The sequence below is a fragment of the Triturus cristatus genome, chromosome 6, assembly GCF_964204655.1.
Source record: "Triturus cristatus chromosome 6, aTriCri1.1, whole genome shotgun sequence".
Lineage (NCBI taxonomy): Eukaryota > Metazoa > Chordata > Amphibia > Caudata > Salamandridae > Triturus > Triturus cristatus.
The window spans coordinates 1,144,162,997-1,144,188,469 of record NC_140589.1 but is presented as its reverse complement, the minus strand read 5'-3'; the positions used below and the strand labels follow the sequence as shown (position 1 = coordinate 1,144,188,469).

General features: G+C 42.5%; 1 long non-coding RNA gene across 1 annotated transcript in view; it reads left to right on the top strand.

Moving 5' to 3' along the window:
- The window catches only part of LOC146821113 (uncharacterized), a 41,877-nt gene that overhangs the window by 15,260 nt on the left and 1,144 nt on the right, over positions 1-25,473 (top strand). The window lies entirely within an intron of this gene.

The window sequence follows — 25,473 nt, the reverse complement described above, 5'->3', positions numbered from 1 at the left end:
TGTTTGCACATGTCACCTCAGGCCCCGTCCCCTCCCTTCACCACTGTGTAAACGCGCCCTGTGGCTGTTCTAAGTTGAGAGATTAAGTCCCCTTGAATCCTAAGGGTCCCTAGGGTCAAACTAGACCACTAGGTACCTCCAGTAAGCGCCACAGAGCTGCGTTGCAGAGAGGTGTAAAAAGGGGCTTGGCCTCAGAACACCTGTCTGCAGCACAGCTCCCTGGCGCATACTGGAGATGCCTGTTGGGCTAGTTGGCCCTCAGGGACCCTCAGTATTGAAGAGGAATTAATTCCCCAACTTACAACTCGCCAGGGGGCGCGTTTGCAGAGTGCTGCAAGGAGGGGGCGTGGCCTCCGGCACGATGCCAGTCTTTTATTTATTTTAATTTTTTAAGAAGGGGGGCTGTGTGGTTCCCCTTCTTATTCTAATTTATTGGCCCTGATGACCCCCTCCCCCAGGGCCTGTCTCCTAATTATATTTTTTTGACCCCAATCCCCAGGGCCGACCACTGTTTTTTATTATTTTAAAAAAATATATATTTATAGACACACCTAGGACATGCTGGACAAACCGTACGTACCTATCACCATGACGATTTGAGTGATATTCATTAAAAGGCGACTATGCATACAATGAATCCACGTGGAATGTATTTACACCACTAGTGAAGCTCTGACATGTCTGATGCTCTACCGTGCCTAATCCCGGTAGACACCCTTGTCGTTTATATATACAAACATGGGTAGCTATTGACGGGCACATTTAATGCACATGCACACCAAGCCATTCAAAGGGGATTCGACAAAAATTCGACCAAAACTATGTAAGAAACCCTCCTCACGGTTAATAAAACACACATCCACTGCCGGATGTGTAATACTTTTTATTTTACTCTCTGGAAAGGGGACGAACATCACTTGAGAGTTGCAGCGCGCTCTTGGCAGAGCCCAATGCTGTGTTACACCCACCATTGCCTGCCGAGTGCCACACACCTCTGTGTTGTATTCCACCAGCTAGTGCATATGCTATGACACTCTCTAGCCCATGTGCACTGTAACACCACCCCGTGAATATGTCATACCACACTTGTCTTCGCACGGGTTATATTGCCCCATCTAACGTGCCTTCCTCGATGCCTATGTTATAACGCACAGTGCTATGCCATACATATTTCAATCTGGGATCCATATCTTTGTCACAGTGCATATGCAACGTTACACTCCCCAGCACATATTTTATATTACAACTTTAGAGACTAGTTAGGTTACACAACACTACCCTGTGCATATTACACTCCAAGGCGCACATCGCATAGCACGCGCTAGTGCCTGTGCTATCTCACGCTCTCCAATGGATCTGTCATTGCGCACAATGTATTGCATATTATATTTCACGCCCGGTTCATCTTATATCACACTTTTTGGTGCATAGTTTATACCATACACTATATCTAGTTTTCATTTTCAATCGTGCTCTCAGGACTATGTTCTATATAACACTGTGTTCACCTACCCTTTTCACGGGCATTACATTTTGCGATAGGGGGTGGAGGGTCAGGGGGTGTTTCTGCCAAGTGAGCCCGGAGTCACAGTCACAAACGTCCTCTTCTTCCTGAATAAAAGTGAGATTATGCTGCATACTTGTTCATATTTTAAGTAGTTCGCACAGACACACGTTTTAAAAACAATAAAGTTCCTAATACCCAGCCAAGTTCCCTGAGGCGGAAGCCGGGGTGTGTGTTTGCTGTAAACTCGCTCTTTTAACTTTGTTTTGCTTGCACAATCGTTTTATGTTGATTTTAAAAACCTAAAACTGCAAATTTGTTCGTTGCACAATCTCAGCGCCTGAGGGGGAAGATCTAAATCCCTACTCAGCGTCATCTCACCCACGTGACTCGGGGCCACGCCCACCCATGTAGCCACGCCCACTCCAGGAAGCTTAAAAACGCCGCGCTATCTCTCAGCCGGTGTTGACCAGCCAAGTTCCCTGAGGCGGAAGCCGGGGTGTGTGTTTGCTGTAAACTCGCTCTTTTAACTTTGTTTTGCTTGCACAATCGTTTTATGTTGATTTTAAAAACCTAAAACTGCAAATTTGTTCGTTGCACAATCTCAGCGCCTGAGGGGGAAGATCTAAATCCCTACTCAGCGTCATCTCACCCACATGACTCGGGGCCACGCCCACCCATGTAGCCACGCCCACTCCATCTTCCACCTCTTTACCATGCTCACTACTCGACCGCGCAGCGGTCGAGCGCAGCGGGCACACCATCAGCACGCCGAAGACACGCCAAAGACTAGCCCGTCTGTGCCCGTCCGTGCCAGGACGGGGCACGAGGCAGAGGCTCCCACTCCCTTTTCATCCCCAAGGCTGGTAAGATCGTCATCCGCTTTGAAAGCGCTGCGCCCTACCCCAAATCCGAGGTGCTCTATATTTAACCTCCATAAAGTCGGAACACATGCTTGCTCTGAATGTAAACTATCCACCACCATTTGTCAACCCCTCCCTGACCCATCTAGGAGACACAGGAAAAGCAAATTATTACGTAAAATCGAGCCGCTGACTTATGTTTTTTATAGCACAAATTGTCGATCACTGCCCAAACATAAACATGATATATTCAACCTCCTTGCGGAAAAAGGTCCTAGTGCCCTTTTCCTAACCGAGACCTGGTTGCATGACAGCGCCGGCCCGGATGTTGCTACTGCCCTCCCCGATAACTATGCCATTGTCAGAATAGACAGGGAAAAACAGGTAGGGGGTGGGATAGCCATCATCTTTAACAGAGAACTAAAATGCACTTTGGAACCGGTATCGATCCCAGACTGTGAAGCAGGTCTTTTCAAAATCTCCTTGAACCCCAATTTTACAATGTCAGGCCTTCTGATCTATCGACCACCAGGCAATTCCTCTCAATGGGTATCCAATTTTGCCAATCTTATTACTCCCTACTACATGTCATCTAGCAACTTTTCCTTGTTGGGTGATTTAAACCTGCACCTAGAAGATCCCACCATCCCCTCATGTTCTAACCTGTTGGAAGACCTTAAGGCTCTAAATCTGTCCCTGATAAATTCTAGCCCTACTCACATAGCGGGCCACCTGTTGGACCCCATAATATCCAACATCAGGGAACTTAGCTGTATTGCCACCTTGCCCTCTGGCTGGTCTGACCACCATCTTATTAACTTCAGCATTATTTTTCCACCCTCCCTCAGCCTGCAACAAAATACTCACGCTTCATGCAGGAAAAATTGGAAATTAGTAGACATTGAAGCATTAAACTCGGCACTACAACAAAACCCTCCAAGCCAAAACTCCAACATGGATCGCTTAGCAACTGAAGCGTATAACTGGCTTAGCAATGCAGCTAACAAATGTCTGCCTTCTACTTGCACCAAAGGGAGTAGACATCGCCCTCCGGCTCCATGGTTTAATGATAGCCTAAAGATTGAAAAATCTAAATGCAAAGCACTAGAACGCAAATGGCGTAAAAATTACGACCCCAATGCTAAAAGAAGTTACCAAGAAGCCAGGAATCTTTATCACACTGCCTGTAGAAAAGCAAGAGCTGCTTTTGTCTCAAAAACTATTGTTGAAGCAACCAACATGCCCAAAACTCTATTTTCTAAAGTCAAGGAACTGGCTGGCGCACACACTACAGCTGCTGCACCACCATTAAACACACAACAATGCCAGGCGTTAGCATGCTTTTTTACTGAGAAAATCGACAAAATCATCTCAGACATTAAGGCAAAAAATTCTGTTTCAGAACCTTCCCCTCTTTCTGACTCAATACCCACTTTTTTGGGTGAAAATGTACTGGAATCCTGGCCTGCTCTTTCAATAGATAAACTGAAAGGAATCCTTAAAACTATTAAATCCGGCTCCCCCAGGGACCCCATCCCTATCAAAATCATTAAAAAACTGGATGACCACTCATTGGAGATCATTGCTAATCTCCTAAACTCATCCCTCGACCTAACTACTGTCCCAGCCTTATGGAAGCATGCCATGGTGACACCCCTTCTGAAAAAGCCAACTGCAAACCCAGAAATACTGGCCAATTATAGACCTATATCTCTGCTCCCAGCTTTTTCTAAATGTCTAGAGAGACACGTACACTCTGCTTTAGCCACTTTTGCAGAAGAAAATTCTCTACTCCACTCTTCGCAATCTGGCTTCAGGGCTGGCTTCTCCACAGAAACCGCCCTGCTTGGTGTCACTGAACACATCAGAAAGCTTCTCGACCAAGGTCAGACGGTCGCGCTCGTGTTATTGGACCTAAGTGCGGCGTTCGACACCATCTCCCATGAAACTCTTATTAAAGAGCTATATACAAATGGTGTACGAGGAAAGGCTTTGGATTGGATCAGATCTTTCCTGGCTAATCGAACTTTCCAGATCGCATCTACACAAGCCGTCTCAGACACCCTACCTGCATCGCATGGAGTGCCTCAGGGGTCCATCCTAAGCCCTTTATTTTTCAATATGTATCTAAAACCTCTGGCCGACCTTGTTGAAAAATCAGGTCTAACGCTTATGAACTACGCTGACGACTCCCAAATCATCTTCTCCCTATCTGAATCTTGTCCTCACTCCCCTTCGTTACTTAAGGAAGGACTAGTAAAAATCTTGAACCGGATGACAAAAAAACAGTTAAAACTAAACGGCGACAAGACGGAAATACTGATTTTGGGAAAAGATCAAGATTTCTGGAATCCCGTACATTGGCCTGATCAGATGGGCGCCTTTCCTACCCCGGTGACCCACGCCCGTAACTTGGGCTTTATACTGGACAATTCCCTATCCATGAACAAACAGGCCAGTAAAGTAACCAGCCTATGTCTCACCATAGTTAAATGGTTGAGGAAGATCCTCTGGATGCTGCCTGTGTCAACGCAAAAGACCGTAGTCAATGCCCTTATCACATCTAGGCTTGACTACGGCAACATTCTGTACCTGGGCGCAAACAAATCTGTGATCGGACGACTACAGGTAGTGCAAAATGCAGCGGTTAGGCTACTCTGCAATATTCCGAAGAACTCCGGAGTTTCGAACCATTGTAGGAATCTTCATTGGCTTAGGATCGGAAGCAGAATCCGCTTTAAAGCCCTGAACTATATGTTCAGAATTAAAGCAGGTACAGCACCAAAATATCTCCAAACTCTTGCCTACCTCTATACGCCCAAGAGAAACCTCCGGTCGCAGACGGCAGCCTGTTTCTGCATACCAAGGTTCAAACGAGCAAGAACAGGTGGCAGATCCTTTGCCTATCTGGGACCCTCCCTTTGGAACACGCTCCCCCCCTGTATCCGAAAGGAAGGAAATTATCTTAGGTTCAGAAAGCTTGTTAAGACCTGGCTGTTTGAACAATAAACACTCAACAGCCACCTCCCTCTTTCTGCCCTCAAACTAGCTGTGTCTAGGCGCCGGGAAACCCTTTTTGGGTAGCTGTTGCGCCCTATAAATTGATAAAATAAATAAATACCCGCCTTCTCTGAACAGTTAGCTTGCTGCCCCATCCCCCTCCTCCCTATCCTCTGTTGTGTGAATCCATGGACTAGCCTCCTCCCTCCTGCCATGCATGGTCTGATGTGCTGCCACTGCCCTCAATTTAGTATGATGTACCAGTCCCCTCCTCCTGCCCTCCATTGCCCAATTCTATGCCCCATCATTGACCTCCTGCTTAAACTCTGTGCTTAGCTTGCTGCCCCTATTCTCCTTCCCCCTGCCCACCATGTTCCATGGACCTGCCACTCCTATCTACTCTGAGTGTTCTGTTGAGCTGTCACTCCCCTCCCTGCCTAGCATTGTCAGATGACTGTAACCTGTCCCTGCCACCTCCACCCTGCCTGTCCACATGCCATGCCCCTATCCTCTTCCTCCTGTCCTACATGGCCCATTGTACTGCCACACCCTTCTGCCCTCCCTGGTCTGTTGTGCTGCAACTGCTCCTCCTGCCTGCCCCATGCGGTCTGTTGTGAGGCCCCTTCCCCTGAACTTTCTTGTCTGTGCACAGGTTCTGACCCTCCCTTCTATCCTCCATCGTCCTTTGTGCATGCCCCTGCACCCTCCTTCTTGCCCATCATAGCCATTGTGCTGCCACTAACCCTCCCACTTGCCATGCATGGTCTTCTGTGCTTCCTTGGCCCCTCCCACCTTCCATGTGTGGTCAGTTAGCTGCCCCTGACCCCCTCCCACCTTCCCTCCATGGTCTGTGTGTATGCCATCACAGTCTCACTGTTGCTCTTCATGGTGTGTCTTGCTTCTAGTGCCCATCCTGCCTGACCTCCATGGCTATCTTGCTGCTCCTGCCCTGCCCCCTTGCCCCCAGCCCTCTGTTTACATGTGCAGACCCCTACTCCCTCCCTCCTGGCTTGTCTGTTCCATTGTAATGCCCCTGATCTGTCCCTCCTGCCCTTTATGGTCTGTTATGCTGCAGCTTTCTCTCCTGTCTGTCCATTATGGTCAGCTAGTTACCATTGCCTCTTGCCCCTCTGTTCTCTGTTGTCCATCTGCATGGTCCTGTCCCCTCCCTCTTGCTTTCTATGGATTGTTGTGCTGCACTCCCGTCCCGCATGCCCTGTGTGGTGTATTGTGCTGCTGCAAACCCTGATGCCTGCCCTGCAGGGTCAGTTTGGTGCACCTCTCCATGTCCCTCCTGTCCTCTGTTATCCAAGTCCATGTCCCTACCCCATTTCCTTCCATGATCCAATGTACCATACTTGCGAACATTTTGAACTTGGTAAGAGGGAGATTTTGAAAAAAAACTGGGGTATTGATTTTCCCCTTTGAGTTACATTGAAAAAGAGGAGATTGTAGACAAGAGACAGATCAGATAAAGCCCATTTGAGATTAAAAACATTGGACGTTTCCTGGCTGAATCGGGTCTGTTGGCATGTATGGTTGTACTACCATTGCCTCTTCCTTCTGCCCACAATGGTCTATTACATTGCCACAGCCTCTCTTGCAAGTCCTGTATTGTTGGTTTGTTGCCCCTGCCCCCCTTTCCACTGCCCTCCATAGTCTGTTGTGCTGCCACGGCCCTTCCTGCCTGCTCAGTGTGGTTAAATTGTTGCCTTTGCATCCTCCTACCTGCCTTCAATTTTCAGAGTCCGTGCCCCTGGCCTCTGCCTCTCAACAGTATCCTAATGAACAACTAGATTGCTAACATTCTATATTTATCTCAAAAGTGTGGAACGCCTGACGTCATCTTGATGTAATCAAAACTGTAATACCTAGAGCATTTCCTTTAGAAATTACATATATGAGAGGGTCTTATTGGCATCAAAATTATGGTTAGTGCTCTAAAAGACTAAAATAAGGACATATTTTCTGAGTTTTCAAATAGCGACAAAGCACTTTTAAATTATTTGTTATCTTTATGTTTTTTTATCCAGTTGACCACTTGATTAAATGTTGCACTTAGGGGAGAGGATGTGGTGTTACTTCCAGAACTGCAGACTTTGCAACTGGGGAACCAGGTTGGACTTTCTGCTTCAGCTCGACATTCTGTGATTCTGGTCAAATCACTTAGTCTCCCCATGTCTACAACCAAAATGAATTTGTTCTTGTGTGATGTAACCAATGCTCATGTAAAGCACTCGAATACCTGACAAGTCTGCACTATATAACACTGCAAAAACACAAAATAATAAGTGTTTTGTACACTTCTGTCATTGGGCTATATTTGGGCTACATCTGGGTGATTTTGGGCTACATTTGGGCTCTTTTGTCTCCGGTGGCCATCTTGGGAGATTTATTTGTTATGAAGTTTCCTAATTTCCTCATGTACTGCAGTCTCCTCAGTGGGAAATGCTTTCAGTTTTTTACTTTGATTCCATCATGAAGGTATTCAGATATGTCACACATTTGCCATAAATTCTGAAAGTTAGCACTCTAGTTGCTCATTAGATCACTGTAGTAAAACTACTGTTCACCATGGAAGTCTGCTCCTGGTATTAAAAGTGCATGTTTCAGTCTGCATGTCAGAATGTTTTAATGAAATAGAAGAGGATTTGAGAAGTCACTCAAAATGTGCCCTCATTTTCTTTCTTCAGCATTAATCATAATTTCTATGGCAAAATGAACCCCCTCATTGTGTTCCTTTTTAAATTAAATGTTTTAAGTGTTACCAGTTTATTCCAATCAAGATGGCTTCAGGTGTGCCATACTTTTGTCATAATGAAGACAGTAAGCGCTCTAGTTGTTTTTAACAACACTCTGGGGCATTCTGTCATTGGGCTATACTTGGGCTACATCTGGATGATATTTGGGCTACATTTGGGCTCTTTTGTCTCTGGTGGCAATCTTGGGAGACTAATTTGTTATGAAGTTTCCTAATTTCCTCATTTACTGCAGTCTCCTCAGTAGGAAATACTTTCAGTTTTTTACTTTGATTCCATCAAGAAGGCATTCACATGTGTCACACATTTGCCATAAATTCAAAATGTTAGCACTCTTTTTGCTCATTAGATCACTGTAGTAAAGCTACTGCTCACCAGGGAAAACTGCTGCTGGTATTGAAAGTGCATGTTTCAGTCTGCATGTCAAAAAATGTTTAATGAAATAAAAGAGGATTACAGAAGTCAAAATGTGCCCTAGTTTTTCTTTCTGCAGCACTAATCATACTTGTTATGGAAAAATGAACCCCCTCATTTTGTTCCTTTTTAAATTAAATGTTTTAAGAGTTACCACTTTAAACCAAGCAAGATGGCTTCAGGTGTGCCATACGTTTATCATAAGTAGGACTGTTAGCGCTCTAGTTGTTCTTTGGAACACTCCGGGAAGCTGCAGTAGAACACAAAGGAATCAACTGACAGTCTCTGCCCTTGTTGGATGTACATGTTTTACTGAGAATGTCATACTTCATTCTCACATGACTGAGAAAGATAATGTGAATTTACAGAAAATAAGCTCTCAGTTTAGCTTATAGATCACCTTCCAAACCTCTGTGGGAAAAGCATGAGAAAATATTTTTCTCTCAATCATGATATCCCAGCAGAAGACTTTTTCACATGGTGAAATCACCTTAGAACATACCACAATTCCTAAAATGAGTATGGTACCATCAACAAATGATTTATAATGTAACTAAAGTCTTAAAACCTTCTATTAACTGCAATGCTTTTTAATGAGGTGCTATCATGTATATTGGTCCCAAGATGGCTGCCAACACTTCTTGGATGAAGTGCTGACAGCCAATCAGATCTCAGGATGAGATGTGTGGTTAGGCTCCGCCCACATATATATATGATTTTACTTTTGATTTTCTCAGGACCTACTGAACAGATTGACACCAGACCTGCAAAAGGCACTTCCCTGAGCTGAGGACTACCTCTCTGCCAAATTTCAAGTAATTCTGTTCAGCCGTTCGGGCTGTACCTTGGACTAAAGGTCCCTATGGAAAATTGCATGGGGAAAATGCGTTTTGGGTCCCCCCTTTTTTCTCAGCCCCCGCTTGACGAATCCCCCCGAGACTTTCAGGTTAGGAGCGAAGCGGAGCGCCCCACCTATTTTGAAAATTTCACGAGGATTCGTCATCCGGCGCCAAAGTTATTCCAAATAGAATGTTGCGGATTTCTTATGGAAACACGGTCCTAACTATAACTATCTACTGGCGACCGCCAGTAGATAATATATATATATACACATATATATATATACGACATTGTCATTTATATGTTGAATTTGAAGTTGTTTTCAATGCTGATGCCCTTTCTTTGCTGTTTGATTTAAGTCTTGATGCTGATATATCTGTTGGCAGTATCGGACTACAGGAGGTAACCCTTAAACCACATGGAGACTAGGGCAGTAGAATGTAACAAACAACAGTGTCTCAAGCAAGGGTATTATTTTGCGTACAAGTATTCTGGGCACAGTTAATTACCATAGATTAAATCAAAAGGGGAGAAAGCCGGGGAGACATTTTTCAAGAGATAAATTGTATTTCAATTGCTGATCATGTTGGACATATTAAACATCATATGAAAAAGCATATCAGGCGGTAGCACTGCGTTACATTAAATGACATGTAAATAATAACATACTGTACACAAGTGCTCGTGAAGTTTTGGTGACGGCACAAGTGACACGTGATGTGGTATATACAGCGATTGTGGTGGGTGCAACAAAAGTAAGTGAAGTTAAAATTTGTTTCAAATTCCAAAATACAAAGGCAATTAATGGTACATGAATAAAGACAAGTAAGGAAGGGTATCCGGTATATAAAGGCACCAGGAGTTTTGCTGTGGAAGCCGACGGTGTTTCAGGCCTTTAGTCAAGTTAGGCCTTCATCAGGACCAGGTTACGTAATTTTTAGCAGTGTCAAGGATTGAGTGTGGGCTTCATCTAGGGGGGAACGGGATATCCCGGGATAATAGATGAAGGTACGGGGGACGGAGCAACGGATGAACCAATCACAGGAGCTCGGATGGCTGTTTGGGGTTGCTTCAGTAGGAGGAATGAATCACACGTGCCGGTGTCAGTCAGGCAATAAGTCACTTTTTACTGAAGCAACCCCCAGTTATCCGAGCTCCTGTGATTGGTTCATCTGTTGCTCCGTCCCCATACCTTCATCTATTATCCCGCTTGGATTTAATTTATTTTGTATGTTTATTTATAAATATATATTAATTGGGTTAAGTTTTGTATGTTTATAAATGTTTTTAACATGTCGATATATTTTTTTATAAATATTATTGCTGTCTCTATATTAATATATAATATATTAATATTATTGACATCTTGTATCTTTTTTTAAACATGTTCGATATTTTTTATAACTATATTTCTGTGATCGATGTAAGAGTATGATGATATTTTGGTGTCGATATTAATGTATTTTGTTAACTAAGTATAGGATGTCGATATTAGTGCAATCAATATTTTTATGTCGATAATACGGTAGGTCAATATTGTGTCTTTCAATATTATGTCATTGATTTTTTATGTTGTACTGTGAATAGTCATAATAGTAGAAGTAACAATGCCAGATTCTGCAATATCTAAAGGAAAATGGTACACATATTATTTGGTGTAGGTGACTCATTTATTAAGGAAATGGTGCAGAGGGCTGATGCTAAGACAAAGATGGGATGAAAACTGGTTGCAACAGATCAAGTGCATTGTACCAAAGGGTAGTAATTATTGCTAGGGCTAATGTAGGTATTGAGATAGTGAGGAGAACAATTGACAATGATGGGCGCTGGGTAATTTTGAGATTAAGCTACAACAAGATTTTTTTATTACACTAAATATTGATGACGATGCAACTTTAGTGCACCTCTTTTCTGCCTTGCTGGAATTTCAATCCCCTGTTTTTATAGTAGGGGGTATTAATATATTATTGAATAGTAGTGTGGATAGATCATCAGTGGGATCCCAAGTCAGCTCACTGAAGATGCAAGCCTACATCCTATCTATGATGGAGGATTTAAACTTGTGTAATACTTGGTAAAAATGGGAGGGGAAACACATCAATTATACATTCTACACTAAGAAGTATGGTCATTGCTCTAGGCTTGACTATTTTCTTGTAGAAAATGGGGAAATGGGTACAGTTTGTGGTCTAGAACCCCTCCCTGCTGTGGGATGCACAAAAGGCTTACCTGAGGGGAATATTATGGAGTTTAGTGGCGTCTACTAACAGAAGCGAGAGGCAGCTGATGCTCAGATTAAAAAAAAAGATTATTGAGTTGGAAATGTTAATGCCTGGAACAAGAAAGGAAAAGGTTAGGAGCAAAGTTGAACAGGGCTTACCAAACCCAGATAGAAATTAAGGCAAAGGGGGAAGACAAGGAAAGGCAGCATAAAGAAGTGAGAAAAGTTAAGAATTTTGAGCATGGAGAAAGAATCGGGAAACTATTATCATGGCACACTAAAACAGAAATATGGAGAAATTATATTAAAGGGGTAGTGGATGGGAAAAGGAAAACACCAACAGTGGACAAATTGGGGTATCAAAGAACTATTTGAGAATTTCTTTCAATAATTATACATAGAAATATCTACCCTAGATATAGCTTGATTAGAACATTTGCTGGATGATAAGGGGCTGCCCTCTCTTTCTTTGGTGCAGCAAACGTTGTTAAATCAAGAAATAAGTGGGTCAGAAGTATTAGAGATAAATACAAAATTAAAGAAAGGGAAAGTGTCAGGGCCAAATGGGATCCCTAATGAAATTCATACCATGTTACTCTATAATGTGATCACCTTTTGGTTAACACTGTTTAAGTCAATATTGATGGAGGCTCTCCACTGCCACCATCCTGGAGCGAGGCAACTAGTTCCTTGATCTTGAAGCCAGGTGAAAACTTTGTAAATGCTAGTCATGTCATTCTATTTCTTTATTAAATTGTAATTATAAGCTATTTATGAGCATTCTTGCTAACCAACTGAGCAAAGCAGTGAGGAGCGTGGTACATGAGGACCAGAAAGTTTTCTTTTCCTGCAAGGTATTTGAGGGAATTAATGCACAGTTGGATTGGCACTATTGATTTAACAACTGCGCACCCTCGCAATCTAGCTATTCCTACTTTAGATTCAGCCAAGGGATTTTAGCGGGTCTATTGGGAATATCTTGTGACAGTATTAAAATACTTCTGGTTTGGAGGGGCATTTTGCGAAGTCTGATAGAAAATCTGTAGCTTTCCAATCACAATGGTGCTGGTGATTTGGGATGTATCCCCAATGGTTGAAATTAGGATAGGGACCAGACAGGGATGCCTCCTAGCCCCACCATTGTTTCTTCTCTATATGGAACCAATAGCCCAAAGCATAAGGCTGATTGGGAATATGGTTCCTTCTGATAGGGAGAGGGTACTAAAAAGGTTATTCTTTACGGGCATGATTTGGTGATACATACCTCAGACATTAACAAAGCCCTGTCGCATATAAAGCAAAGAGCTGGCCCTTTTCAGGAGCTTCTCAAGATATAAGTTGAATGTCTCCAAGGCAGAAGTTATGACATGGAATCTAGAGTAGGAAGGAGTGATAGTAAAAAGTAATACAATATTTGGGGATAAATATAGTCCAGGACTTGGGCAAGCTTTCCGATGAAGATCTAAAGAGGGTAAGCAGGAAATAGACAGGATGATGAGAAAGTGGCAGTTCACCCCTATCTATCAATGGTCAAGCGTACTTGGTTAAGATGTTGATTTGATCCTTTCTAAGCTTGCGTATTTATTTGAAAAACGCCCCCTTGCTTTTGCAAACCAAAGGCAATGGTGAAGTAAAGATGTTAGGCCCGACTCCATTTAGAGTAGGCCACAACTTTGTTTTTCAATAGCCTTAACTCCATTTTATATATTTCTGTGAATTCATCAACATGTCTGCCTTTGACACAGATAAAGTCTATCCTAATTTTTCAAAGAACTCTGAAAGCATCACGTCATTTAGAAATAGATATAAACAAAACACCTGAAGTGAAATCAGTTTGAAACAAGTGCCTTGTTATCTCAATTTCAAGGTTAAACAAAGAACAATAACCAAAACAGGCATTTTGATGCTTATTTGTTATATCAAACATTCCAAAGTTGGCTTTACAAATTCCCTCTCAGATAAGATACAGTATGCAATCACTGCCACTTGACCACCTTTCAGGAAAGGTCATTCACCCAGATTACTGCAAGCAAGCTACTACCAGATTAGAAGATGATCCTGCCTGCCCGAGATTCTACCGCCTTATCACTGTTTCTACTGGAAGCTGATTCTAAGTCTGGCTCATGGAAGAGTTGATTATGATGCTGAACGCGTGTTTGCCCTTTACAGGGAACACAGCCCCTCTGTATCCTGTTAATTACAGCGTTTTCCTGTAAATAAGGTATGCACTATGTAAGAAAACAGGGTGTTTTGCAGATGTCCCACCACTTTTTGCCCTCATATGGACACCTATATGCTGGTTTTCGATTCTGATATTGCATTAAAGCCTGCTAGCCAGACTCCAGTGCCAGTGGTCTTTCCCTAAAACTGTTATGTGTAAATTGGCAACCACAATTGACAAGCAGTTTACCCTCCCATTATAAATCCCTAGTATATGATATCAGTGGTACCCAGGTCATGGATGGTAAAGGGATCCCCAGGGTTTGCAGCTCTGTTTGGGCCACACTGACTGACCCAAGTAAACTACTGAAGGCAGGCCTGCCATTACAGACTGCAGGAGCAGTGCAAACAGCTCAAACTCGTCTCTGCCCTCACTATATGTGGCAAAGTCAATGCACAATCTTTGATATAGGCCATTCACCCCTAATGAAGGCTTCCTAAAGTCCAGGAGGCAGGGTGCATTATATTCAAGGAGTGGGCATGTAAGTGCCAGTTTATATTACCCTATAGCTTTGTTTACCATTTAAGGACACTATAAGTGATAGACGGTCTATAGAATAACATTGGCTGGCTCTCAGGCAAACCGAGGTTGGCAGCTCCATTTTAATACCGCCTGAATATGTCAAGTTTGGTATCAAATAAAATGCCTTCTCAACCCTGACATGAAACTCATGTCGAGGGTGATGTGGCATGCACTCAGGTGGCTACCTTGGAGGTTGTGTAAGTGGGCCAAGTTCCAACAGGCAACTTGGACAAGACGTGCACATCTTACAGACAATATGTAAACAGTTTAACAAGATTTCACAAAATGACTTTTCACAATGCATCACATTTATTTAAACCAGTGATGGATATATTTTTTTCAAGTATATTCTTTTCATCAAAGGATTATATTCAAATGCAAATCTGCAAACATTCTTTGTACATAAAATTTTAGGTAATAGAATAAATCCGGAGCTTTTACAAATCACTATCAAAATCTGTGCCCAATGCATTTCGGGACACAAGTCCCCTCGTCGGGGCAAATCTGCAATGAAAACAAAAAAAAGAAAACTCATGTACATTCAAGGTTCAAAACGCATGTGAACTTGAACTATTATGGTTCTTGATGTTCCTTTGTGTATTCCATAACGTTCTAAGGTGGGTGACTATATCCATATGGAATGTAAAATACCAAATCAGTGTAATACACCAATATTGCTGGTTCTGTCACTCCTCTAAGCGAAGACCATCTACACCATGACTGTATAGCTACTTTGGTTGCATGCCAAACATGTATACTCAACTTTACATGCCATTAACGGTCAAAGGTAAACCCTTCATGCTCAAACTGAAACAAACATGCGAAGTGGCGACCATATGCTGGTTGTATCACCAAACACATCCACAAGTGTCTGACCATACTCACTGCAAACACTCGGATATTTGCCTGCTGGATGCTAAGATTAGTTTATCTAGTAGTAAATAAACCAAACATAACCCAAGTTAAGTAACAGAAACCAGACAAATTATTCAGCAAAATTAAAGGAGGTTTGGTAATGCCCATACCTGACAGCAACATGTTCCCGGAAAGGTTGACTGAATCTCAAATCTTGACCGCTACCTTCGCTGCAAACAAATAAAGTGTAGTGAATATTGGACACCTAAATGCCGGTTTTCGATTCTGATATTACATTGCACAGTTTCAAAATTGCAGGAGTCTAAACCTCTGCCAAATTATTGCTTACCTAATTCGTCTCAACGTATTCAAAGACTCTGACTAGGTTCGAATCGCGCTTAGGCGTGGGGAGCGAGGTTTACGGTTAAAGATGAAATTCTAGTATTTAGGAACGCCTCTCATTTGATCTAGTTTACCAATGTGGTGACCGTGAGCGCCATATTGGAATGTATCCATGCCCGTTTATGACCCTAAATATCAGAGTTCATAGTGAGGTTAGTCTCATGCGAGGCATCTTCATTACAGAGTGCCATCTAGATGTTGTTACACAGGATGAGTGCTGACAATATCATAGGTTTCTAAACTATCTTTGGAAAAAAAGATCAGTATTATGTACAGTTAGTAAACTTTACGTGATTACCAATTCAGAGCTGGACATCTAATCAAAACGTCAAATACAATACCAGATGAACCTTTCACCCAACAATTGTTGTTCTCAACCATTACTCAAACTATGACAGGAATAGTCAGCTTGAAAATTTTGAATACCTACTGTTAAAAAAGTTGAAATAAGAATCAGTGTGTTGTTAATACATACATGACGTAAAACACCGATATATTATATGCTAACTGAGTGCAGATGTATCCCATATTGGCTGTTTCATCTTGCACACGCTGATATATGTTTCTCATAAGAAACATCCCATCTCTAATTTGTCATTTAATCCATTGGGATTCATTGTATCCAGTTTCTTAATCCAAAATGTTTCCCGTTGTAACAATCTTTTGGAATTATTTCTGCCAAGAATATTTTGCAATGTCTCGATAATTTGGAACTTCATTTGTGCAATGGAATGTCTGTGCTTGATCCAATGAGCAGCAAGATTGGATATTGATGTTATTATGTTTAATCTTGCTCTGATGTTCCTTTAGTCTGATTTTGAATTTCCTTTCAGTTTTTCTTATATACATCAAGCAACAAGGGCATTTGATGGCATACAGTAAATTGCTGGAATTGCAAATGCATTGTTTATTTTTACATTTGCAGATCAACCAAATATGCATGTCTACATTACTTTCAGGCAGCAGACACTCTGGCAAAAAGGTTTGTTTCTTGTTCATCTGTCTGCCCCATCCTCAGCTTCACGGCATCACAGCACAGAGGCTCCCTCCACTCAGGTTCAGCTGAAGCATCTCATATGTTAAAATTAACTGTCCATGGACAGATGCCTTTTTACCAGCCATGACCCATATAGGGCATGCTACTGGGGGGGTAACGTGGGGCGGGGGATGGGCAGGGTGGGGGGGTTGTAAAATGCAGCATACAGCCGATTTCAGGTAAGAAACGGAAAAAAATGTATTCGAGTGCAACGAAATTCGTTTTATTTTATTTTTTGTTACCTACCTGAAATCGGCCGTATGCCGCAATTTACAACCCCCCACCCTATCCCTCCCCCGCCCCACGTCACCGCCCCTATACGGGCCGTGGCTGCTTTTTATAAAGGGGTGGGGAGCTGTTTTTGCCAAACTAAAAAAGCATAGGCCCATTTTGACCTCCAGGCTGTTGATAATTGAATGATGCCATAAATAATTACATTCATGATCTTTCATTGAAACCGGCGGATCGCTTGCCCAGTAGTTAAAGCCGACAATTTTACTAATTCGATAGGGATTATTTCAATGACGGGTTTGAAAATTCTGGTGTATGATTCATGCAATGCCTCTGCCTTTCTTAGGACCTTTTCTGTTATGTTTCAGCATGTAGTAATTGTCGGGAATGGCTGCTAATAAGTCTGACAGTCTTCAGTTAGCCACGTTTTAGGAGTAGCATATCTATGTTGCTGGATTCTAGCAGACTCAAGATTTCTACATTGTGCTCAACCAATGAGCGAGTATAAAAGTAGGCTATTTGAATTGATTCTTCAATACGAGAGCTTACCACTGTTCTGTTGCCGATGTGTTTGGTGCTCATGTTCAGATCTGTCATTTTGTTCATGCTCATTTTCTGTGCCAGGTTGTAATGACCTTTTTAGCATGATCAAAGCGTCTGGCTGATGCTCTGATATGCATGGCGCATACTCAATATATCTTGTGGGTTTAATAAGGGATAAAGTATCCCCTGCTGTACATTATAAGGATATTGAAAATCATCGAGGAGTACCATAACCATGTAGAGGAAAAAGCAGAAGGGGAAATTCCTTTATAAGGTGATGGAACTCCAAGGTGACTTACAATATCCTCATCATGTATGTCAGTGTGTACTTTATCCAATATAATACATGACCACACTGACACCTTAACCACAAACTACTTAAAATTTGGAAGTGTAGCTCTTTCATATGAAAGAACAAAACATGTATACAAACATGAAGAATAAAAATAAAACTTTTAGTGCAAAATTAAACACGTAAAAATTGTTATTTATTTGTTGCAAACAGATATTATAAATAATTTAATAGAAGGCACACTTACTAGGTCAGAATGTGTAGAGACATGCACAAAGATTCTAGTTTTTCTCTAACTATCTTATGGGTGCAAAAATTAAACATGCTCTCTCTGCTTGTCAGTGTAAGCTGAAAAATAGAGCACAAGGACGAAAAAGCAGAGCTAAGTTTTTGTTGCTTTAAACAGCCGCTCCCATTATGCTCCATGCCCTGACCTGCCTTTTACCTCAGCGGCTGGCTCTGGCAGCAGGCATTGTGACATAATAACCTGACTGTAATAACTTATAGTTGAGTTCTCATGACTTTTCTTTATAAATGGTAACTGGGTGCCTCAAAAGTCTCTGATTATAAAGAAATTAGAGACTGAAGTTTATACAGGGATTACAGAATCCCATGCATTATACTTTGCTACTTGGGCAAACTAATTGTCCCCTGCTCCTGGCCTGGCACAGACAGGAACAAACAGGCTTACCTTTAGGGTTCCCACTGCACCAATGCTCAGCCTGCTGACCTTTGTAGCACACCTGCGGCAATTCCATTAGCCACTAGACATCTAACCTGGTTTGAGATAGCCAAATCAGGGAGTAATGATAACATTCCACAATTTTTGCATAGTAAAAAAAGGACATCTTTTAAAAGCTTTTTTAAAAGGATTTTGGGGGGAAAGTTAAAGTGCAATGTTAAAAAAGGCAGCAAAATATTGAGGCCTAACTACAATTCACTATGAAAATGGTGAACTGATAATCAATCTCTCAGTATCTGATAGTGGAGCCTGTTGACTTTTGTAGTCTCCCTGCGGTAGATCCATTATCCGCTTGACTGGTGTCCTAGGGCAATCAACTAGGGCATGTTTCGACATGTCCAATAGCACTGGTTCTACTCTCTTCTGTCCTTGTTTTGAGTTCCTGGCTTTCTTAAGTTTTGGTCCACTCAAAAACTGGCATAAGGCTCTGTCATGAAGGGAGATTCATATATGCAGCTGGTACAGTGCTTCTTTTGGTGTGAAGAACCACTCACTAAACCCACCGATGTGAGAGTCAAGAACCACTGATTGGGATAAATGCAGGAGAATGCCGACCCTCAGATTAGGATCTTGTCCTTTGACTAATAGGATCACCCGTGCAGTCGGATTGCTTTTTAAATCCCCCTGGATTCCTTTGATATATATTCAAGGGTTTTGATCATGCAAGGTGCAGGGGTCTGGACAGTTTCAAGACACCCACTATCCACTAACCCCTTCAGGAGGATCCAGTTGATTCTCATGTCACATACTCTGATGTTCTTGGGGTTCTGGTTTCTCTAAATATATGCCAATAATGATTAGAACCATGGGTTTTACTTTATTGCTTGGGAGATAATTTCAGGCCACATGACCTCACATGGCACCCTCCACACATCAAGGACTTCGGCTGTGCATGAAACTACTAGTCAGGGATTGATTTACTCTACCTGCTTTTGGTTCTTGAACTCTGCTACATCTTCTTTCCTCTAGTCTAAACGTTCTATCAATGAATTAGTTCCAGAAGTGGTGGGTGCTGGGATTATCATGGGTTTTCTCGATAAACTCATTAGGAAAAGTTTGCTATGTCCACGATGTTGGGAACTCTTGGGTTCAAGTATTGATGAACTCAACTGTGAATCAAAGTGGGAAGAGCATCAATACATTGTCTGATGATAATTTTGGTGCAAACTTCCTCTTTGATATTGCTGTTCACCTCTAACCACTTTTCAACCATATCTCAGAATCTGCAAAACACTTGTTGTGGAGTTTCCTTTGATATCAATTAGGATTCCTCTAATTTGTTGTCAATTACCCTCAGCCTTAGCAGGACTACCTTTTCAATGTCATTGTAGCAAGTAGTTCTGTTGTCAGAAATTGGGTTATTGGATGAGGGTGTGGAAGCTGCACTCAGGCAACAACCACAATCTTTGTCATGGTGAACCCAAAAAGTCACTAACTTAATCTGTGCTTAACACCCTGGTAGCTTGGCACACAAAAGCAGTCAGGCTTAACTTAGAGGCAAAGTGTAAAGTATTTTTGTAGCACAGAAAATTATCGCAATAAAGTTAAAGTACCAAACAAGAAAAATCCAGAATGACAAAGATCCTATCAGAAGAATCAGAGATACACAATTTTAGAGATTTAGGTAGATATAGCACCTAAAAGCATGGAGTGCCAATCGCGATCACCTGGTCCTACCAGACCAGGCGACAGTCACAAGTTCAAGACGGATACAATGGAGAGAGGGCCGAGTATATAGCCCAGGTTAATCCACTGAAAAAGTTACCACTTCAAAGTCCTGCACAAAGAGGTCCTTTCGTGGGTGAGGAGCCTGACATAAGATGGAACAGCATTATGGATGGTTGTTGCTGTAGTGAAAAGAGACCTGGCATTGTGGACTGTCGTTGATGTGGCATGCAGATTTAATTGGGCATCGCAGACAGTTATTAGAAGAGCTTTTTTTCAGTTCAGAGCTGATACGGTAAAATATCTACTTTGTTTTCCCATGGGATACCAGCTGAGTTTGGCCACAGGAGTTTCCCATGTAATAATGATTCCAAATAATCAATGATTAATTTTCTTTTCTGTTGTATTTTCATAAACTGTACTCTAAGAGCTGGTCAGTTCCTCTTATGAGATTAAGGAATTAAAGGTGTTGTATATTAGCCTAACATTTTCTCCAGCTACTTTCAGACAGAGAGCAATGCACAGCAGTAAGTTGATTGCTCCGCACTGCCGTCCGTTCACAGGGCACTATGCACAATTATTTAAATTGTGATCATTGTGATCAATTAGAATTTAAAGTGTTTTTAAATCTTGACATTGTTAATTGAGGGTGTATTTATTCATATTTGTATTTTAACATATTATATTGATCATATGTGTGTGTACACTTTAATTGTTGTATTTTCAGCCGAATAAAGTTATTTATTTATTAATTCACAGCTGCATGAGAGCATTAACATTTGATTGCTGACCATCTCCTGTTAGTGTACAAGAAATGCAAGACTTCTTGGTTTCAGAGAATTGTTGCTGGTCTACCTAACACAATCCACCGTACTTCCTGAAAAACATACAATATAAACCAGCAGTTCTTCACTTTTATACTTCTGTGGATGTCCACTGAATCATTACTGGAATCCGGGGACTCCCACTGAGTTATTACTGGAATCAAGAGATCCACATTATAAGCAAATTCTAAGATTTGAGTCTCAAAACAGTGCCCAAAAATATAAACACTAGTATGTACCAAACAAAGCTTAAATATTTGAATAGTTTGTGGAAATTTAGTGTATTGCATGTATAATAAAAACCTTTGCAATCCAGTGTACATAAGGTAGTGAGATATACTCAGGACAACCAAACAGACATACAATGAAATCAACACACATATAAAAGATTGAAAACAATTTCGGCTTGAGCCTAAGCTATTCAACTGCATTAGTGTAGTAAATTGCAAATGCTTTTATTCAAGTGATGTAATGTACAAATGTAACCGAAAAAGAAAAAACTATAAAAACAGATTTATGCACTTATAAAATACCATGATATTAAACTATTCAATAGATTAGTCTTATTGTTCGCTACAAGATTAGTACAGGTTGTTATGCATTCGTAATCATGGTAGAGAAAGAGCTATAATAAAGTGCTGGTGCTGCTATGACATTTATAAACTATATAAGACATATAATAAGCACTTACAATCCCAAAATATGGGTCTGTTTGATAAAAGGGTCTCATGTTCGGTGTGATATCAATTTCGAAGGTATTGTAGATTGGGAAAAGAACTAGGGCAATAAAACATGTAGTGGATGCTGATAAGATCATAAAATATAGATCTATATAAAAAAACAATGTCATTGTTTGGGACAAACAAAGTTACACTTTATCTATACAGTAATAATGTATCTGAGTGGGGCAACATAATGTCAGCATAACAGGCAGTTAATGGATTGAGATATTAAACAATAGCAATTGTTTGCGAAGGGAATGCTAACCCACATGTAAACAGATACATTTCAACTTTTATCCTTGTGTGATTTCACTGTGTGTAAAAATATTGAGAAAAATGTAACCAGCCTCATGTTCAGAATTATATCTTTTGAGTACAAAGCTTTTATAGTGGCCTGTCTACAGGACCACATGCAAGGTTCAAATAATGCAGGACACAGACATGTAACATGTTGGAAGGATTCCTGCTCTTTGTCAACACCTCATCTCTGGAGAATGGATTAGCCACTTTTGTACATAATCCAGTGTTTATCTTTTATATGCTCTTGATAATCAATCAATCAATCAAACATTTGAGGAGTGCACTGCATACCCTTGAGGGTCTCAAGACGCTGGGAGGGGAGGGCGCTACTGATCGAACAGCCAGGTCTTGAGTAGCCTCCTGAAGGTCAGCAGGTCTTGGGTCTGTCGTAGGCTCATTGGGAGGGTGTTCCAGGTCTTAGTGGCGAGGTGGGAGAAGGATCTCCCGCCGGTGGTTCTTCTACGGATGCGCTGGAAGGTGGTGAGTGCGAGGTCGGCAGAGCGGAGCTGGCGGTTGGGGATGTAGAAGGAAAGTCATCTGTTGAGGTAGGCTGGGCCGGTCTTGTGGAGTGCCTTGTGTGCGTGGATAAGGAGCTTGAAGGATATCCTCTTGTTGACGGGCAGCCAGTGCAGCTTTCTCACGTGGGGGTGATGTGGCCGTGGCTTGGTACATTGAGGATCAGTCGTGCCGAGGCGTTTTGGATGCGTTGCAGTCACTTGATGAGCCTGGTCAGGGCTCCAGCGTAGAGGGCGTTTCCGTAGTTGAGTCTGCTGCTGACGAGGGCCTGGGTGACTGTTCTTCTTGTATCTGTCGGGATCCACCTGTTGATCTTGTGGAGCATGCGGAGGGTGTTGAAGCAGGAGGAGGAGACGTTGTTGACTTGCTTGGTCATGGAGAGCGTTGAGTCGAGGATGATTCCCAGGTTGCGTGCGTGGTCGGTGGGTGGGTGTCGGGGCTGCCCCCAGTGCCGTCGGCCACCAGGAGTCGTCCCAGGCTGAAGGGTTGGTGCCGAGGATGAGTACCTCCGTTTTGTCTGTGTACAGATTCAGTCGGCTGATCTTGATAGTTTTCTCCCAGATAGGCCTGCTTCCTGGGTAATTTTATGATGGCAAAACCATCCATTCATGAGACCGCTGACACTCTTTATCGGCAGATCTGTTCAAAGCTGAGGCATTGCCATTCGCCACTTTCTAAAACTAGTTCTGACTTACCCACAGACTCCATGCCTCCTCGAGGCACAGTTTGTCCAAAAACACGTCCATAAATCGTGCATGGATTGCTTTGCCTCTGACAATCTTTATCTCAGTGCATATTATATTTGTAGTGGGCCAGCTAGGCCCAATGCTGAGGCTGGGGCCATGTGAGTGTCATGCTACAGGAAGAGACACACACACATGGGTTATGGTGTCGGTGAAGGCCACAAGCAACCCCTTGGGCCACGCCCGAGCCAGGGAGTGAAACAGTGGTTGTTGCGTGGAGTAGAGTCCGTATAGCTTTCTACATTCCTCCCATTCTTTATAAAGTGTCAGTGTGAGCAAACTCATTAGCATTGCACCAAACATAGAAAGTCTTGCAGTCTCTAGCTGGATGCGGGGTTGGACCGGAGACTATCATTCTGGCTCTGGGAAATGTTTCTGGGCGCCCTTTATGTCACTATTTCTCCCTGTGTATCCCCAGATGGAGCTTCTAGTGGGTGATGACTGGTGTAATCAAAGCATCTCCTCTCCCGTGATGTTGTGTGCCCATCTCCCTCCCTAGAGGAGAGGTTGGCAGGAAGACATCAGGTGTCCCAGTGTTTTCATTGACTACTTAGTCCATGTTCTCTTGTATACCGGCCACTTGTTTGAACCAAGAACTATTTCTCATAACAGTGTGGTGATCTCTCTGAGCAGTCACCATAGTACCCTTAATCCTGATCACAGTCTAGGTATTAGGTTCATAAGGAGTTCTGAATTTCCAACCAGGGTATTGATCTTTGATGATGACAGTCACCCCTACTTGCAGTGAAGGTTTCAGTGCCCTCCTGCGGATACTGGCTTTTTGGATGCTTCACACCTATTTGGCCTCTATGTCCATGTCTGCCAGGCGCCACTCCGGAGCGACTGGGAGGCAGTCTCAGGCAGGTTTCCTGAATAGGAGGTGAGCAGGAGCGCAATTGGCTGTGTTGTATGGTGTCTGTTGGTATGCATTCAAGAATTGGTGGAAACATGCTTCCACATCTTCCCCTTGGTCCACAATGATCTGAAAGGCCCAATTCAGAGTCCTCATGAATCTCTCCACTTCCCCATTGGCTTAGGGCCACTGCGGGGTGATCTTCCGGTGTCTAATGGCAAGTAACAAGAGGTATTCCTGAAAATCGTGCCCTTGTAAGGGTAGGCCATTATTTGTCTTCACTTCATTCAGGAGTGCCAGCGTTGCGAAGGTCTTGTCCAGCAATGCTCTGGCATTTGAGAATGCCGTGGACGGTACCACGTCTTCTACAGGGAATTTGGTTTGGGAGTCCATCATTACCACTGTTACTTGGCCATCTGGGAAGCTCCCAAAATCGATGCTGATTTTCAACCATGGTTCCTGACTCAGATCTTCAGTCAGCACTAGTCCAGGCAGAGGATCCACACTTGTTATGTCACAGGAGTGATCATTGCAAACAGCCTTAGCCATGCAAGCATCCATCCCTGGGAGTCACACCTTGCTGCGCAGTTGAGCTTTTGTCTTCGCTGTTCCTTGATGCCCCTGATGCGCAAGATCGTCACACTTCTCCACAAACCCTTGGGTATCACATTCAATTGACGTTGTAGCAAAATATCATCCAGAAATTCACGGAGCTCAGTTCTGATCCTCCATAGCTGCTGTCATGCCACTTGGCCTTCGAATGTCAGTGACCAAGAGCCATTGAGAAAACTTTGCCACTGTCCCTGAGCCAATCCCTCTTTTGCTCAAATCAAGTTTCCATCCTGCTGGGTCACCATGCTGCAGAGTTAACACTCTTGGACAGGCACTGTATATAACCATGCAAACAAATTATTCAGTCTTTTCTTCTTCAGCAATGACTGATCCACCACCCTGTGGTGCTTTGTGATGTGACAGGTGGTCAGCCGAGTTGTTAGCACCTGGGCGGTATACAATTTCAAAAGCATATGCTTGTAACTGCAAGCATATGCGTATAGTGAGCGAATAGCAACCAACCAATTTGGTTTATGCAATATGCATGCATACATCTATGCATTTAAGACTAAGTGCAGACTTAGTGAATTAGACCGTCAAAGGAGGTTGAGATGATTGCGAATAAGATCTCAACTTAGAAGCAAATTATTCCAAAGTCTGGAATAGGTGGGCTAGGTAGATTTAGGATTCAGGAATCGGAATGGAACTGTGGAATAATAAAGATAGGATGGTCCACAACCTACATATTAGTCTACTACTAGCCGATCTGATCTAGGAAAGATCAATGTTATTGCAATTGCTGTTTCCTGTCAAAAACTCCTTTCAGAGTGATTATTTAACATTTATTTAACAC